Below are 3,533 nucleotides of genomic sequence, written 5' to 3' on the forward strand. Positions count from 1 at the left end.
AACATATATGACTATAAAATTACAGTCTCAGCAAATAATAATTCAATATATTAATACAAAATAACAGGGGAAAACAACCCCGCTCCCAAGGACAAAGATAAAATAAGATAAGGTAGCCACCTTCCCCCCATCAACATTAACTGGACCCGCTAGCCTATGTATATATTAAAAAAAAGGGGTGGAAAGGAAATCGCTAAGTAAAGGATGAATAAATAAGCCCTTCTTCCCACCCCCCGGAGATAATATTAAACAGTAAGATAATGAAAGGAAAAAAAAGGGGGGTAAACCGGGGTGGGGTAGGGCAAAACAACATCAATGAACTCTTATGATTTGTCTAAGAGAGTCCAAAAGTTCCTTGGCCATCTCCGGTGATCCGAAGTTAAACACGGACCCTTCATGGCTAAAGCATAGTATAGCTGGGTAGCGCAAGGAGTATTGAATGTTTAAATCCCTTAAACACATCTTTGCTTCATCAAACGCCTTCCTCTTTCAAACCAAAGCTAGGGAAAAGTCCTGAAATAACATAATCTTGGATCCTTTATGAGTCATGGCTTGTGGATCTTTCCCAAGATTTCTGGAGGTTTCCAAGAGCATCTGCCTCATCTTATAGCTCTGCAGGTGGAACAGGACCGGGAGGGAGCACTGATTCGAGCCGGGCCCGTGTATTGCGACCCGGTAGGCCCATTCTACCCTTACCTGGCCTGATCCAGCCTCCAGATTCAATAACTGTGGAAGCCACTGTTCAAGGAACCTTGTAAGCTGGCCGCCTTCTTCCCGTTTGGGAAGGCCCAGCAAATGAATATTTTTTCGACAACCTTGAGAATCGAGGTCCCGATCCACGGCCGATTCTGCAATGGCCTCGGAGGTCGCGGCCTTTAGCTCCGCCCCTCCGAATCGGCATTCAATTTCTTCGATGTCTCGGCCATGCTTTTGGAGCGCGGCCGAGAATGAATTCCACCGACTTCGGGATTCTTCAATAAAGGCATTGATCTTCGCATCGAGTTTAGAGATTATTTCCGCGAGGCTCACCACCGTCGATAAGTCCCCCGGGCGGCTGTGGACGCCTCTGCTGCAGCTGGGGAGGGTGGGGGAGGGGCTCCTGCCTGCTGAGAACTGCGGGCTCCTTTCCCCCTTGTAATTTTTACAGGAGACTGAACTGGACAAATTTAGTACTAAACCACTAATTACATTAAGTAAAAACTATTTTTAATTGATTTGGTGAGTGTGATGGGGGAGGGTGGCCCACTTTGCCTAGGTCTTGGGAGGAGCATTATAGACTCAGACTTGCTGAGTCGCCGCCATCTTGGATCTCGGTGATGGACAATTAAACAACTCACTGGAGGAGGAGGCTCCACAAATATCCCCATCCTCAACGATGGAAGAGTCCAACACATCAGTGCAAAGGATAAGGCTGAAGTGTTCGCAGCAGTCTCCATTCAGAAATGCCGCATGGATGATCCATCTCGGCCTCCTCCAGTGATCTCCAGCATTATATATACCAGTCTCCAGCCAATTCGATTCACTTCACATGATATCAAGAAATGGTTGGAGATACTGAATACTACAAAGGCTATGGGCCCTGACAACATTCCAGCAATAGTACTGAAGACTTGTGCTCCAGAACCTGCTGCTCCCCAAGCCAAGCTGTTCCACTACAGTTACAACACTGGCATCTATCCAACAATGTGTAAAATTGGAGATCCATATTTGATTTTGCGACATGTGTTGAATTCATCCTGTACATAAAAAGCAGAACAAATCTAACCCAGCCAATTACCGCCCCTTCAGTCTACTCTTGATGGAAGGTGTCACCAACAGTGCTATCAAGCAGCACCTGCTCAGCTCCTGGCCTCATTACAGCCTTGGTTCAAACATGGACAAAAGAGCTGAATTCCAGAGGGGAGGGGAGAGGGACAGCCCTTGACATCAAGGCTGCATTCGACCGAGTGTGACATTAAGGAGCCCTAAAAAAAACTGGAATCAATGGGTATCGGGGGCAAACTCTCCGCTGGTTGGAGTCATACCTGACACAGGGGAAGATGGTTGTGGTTGTTAGCAAGAAGTCAGGTTAACTCCAGGACATCTCTGCAGGAGTTCCTCAGGGTAGTGTCCTAGGCCCAACCATCTTCAGCTGCTTCATCAATGACCTTCCCTCCATAAGGTCAGAAGTGCGGATGATTGCACAATGTTCAGCACCATTCACGACTCCTCAGATACTGAAGTAGTCCATGTCCAAATGCAACAAGGTCCAGTCAATATCTAGGCTTGGGCTGAAAAGTGGCAAGTAACATTTGTGCCACACAAGTGTCCGGCAATAACCATTAACTTGAAAAGTGTCCATGTTACAAAGGAGATGGTGCTGGACATCTTAAAACGTATAAAGATGGATAAATCCTCAGGACCTGATCTGGTATATCCCAGAACTTTGTGGGAAGTTAGGGAAGTAACTGCTGAGAGACTTGTATCACCAATAGCACCACTGGTGAGGTGCCAGAAGACTGGAGGTTGTCTAATGCGGTACGGTGGCTCAGTAATTAGTACTGCTGCCTCACAGTGCCAGGGACTTGGTTCAATTCCAGCCTCGGGCGACTATCTGTGTGGAGTTTGTAAATTTTCCTCGTGTCTGCATTGGTTTCCTCTGGGTGCTCCGGTTTCCTGCCACAGTCCAAAGATGTGCAGGTTAGGTGGATTGGCCATGCAAAATTGCACATAGTATTCAGGAATGCATAGGTTAGGTGCATTAGTTAGGGTGAAATGTAAGTAATAGGGTAGGGGAATGGGTCTGGGTGGGCTGCTGTTCAGAGGGTTGGTGGAGACATGTTGGCCGAATGGCCTGTTTCCACACTGTAGGAATTCTATGATTCAATAATTGTTTGAGAAAGGTGTAAGAAAAAGGCAGCAAACTATAGATTGGTGAGCCTGACGTCAGTGGTGAGTAAATTGTTGCAGGGGATTCTGAGGGACAGGATTGAGAAGTATTTGGAATGGTGAGGATTGATTAGGGATAGTTAACATGGCTTTATCCATAGGAAATCACATCTCACTAAATTAATTGAGTTTTTTGAAAAAGTGACAAAGAAGATTGATGAAGGCAAAGCAGCAAGGCATTCGACAAGGTTCTGCATGGTAGACTGGTTAACAAGGTTAGATCACATGGAATACAGGGAGAGCTAGCCATTTGTATACAAAGTTGACTTGAAGTAGGAGACATAGGTGGTGGAGGGTTGTTTTTCGGACTGGAGGCCCGTGACCAGCGGTGTGCTGCAAGGATCAGTGCTGGGTCCATCGGTTTTTGTCATTTATATAAATGGATTGGATGTGAATATAGGAAGAATGGTTAGTGAGTTTGTAGATGACACTAAAATTGGTGGTATAGTTATATCAGAGTACAAGGGGACCTTGATCAGATGGGCCGTTGGGTTGAGGAGCGGCAGATGGATTTTAATTTAGAGATATTGCATTTTGGTAAGAGAAATCAGGACAGGACTTATACACTTAATGGTAGAGTCCTGGGAAGTGTTTCCAAACAAAGA

The sequence above is a fragment of the Chiloscyllium plagiosum genome, chromosome 43, assembly GCF_004010195.1.
Source record: "Chiloscyllium plagiosum isolate BGI_BamShark_2017 chromosome 43, ASM401019v2, whole genome shotgun sequence".
NCBI lineage: Eukaryota > Metazoa > Chordata > Chondrichthyes > Orectolobiformes > Hemiscylliidae > Chiloscyllium > Chiloscyllium plagiosum.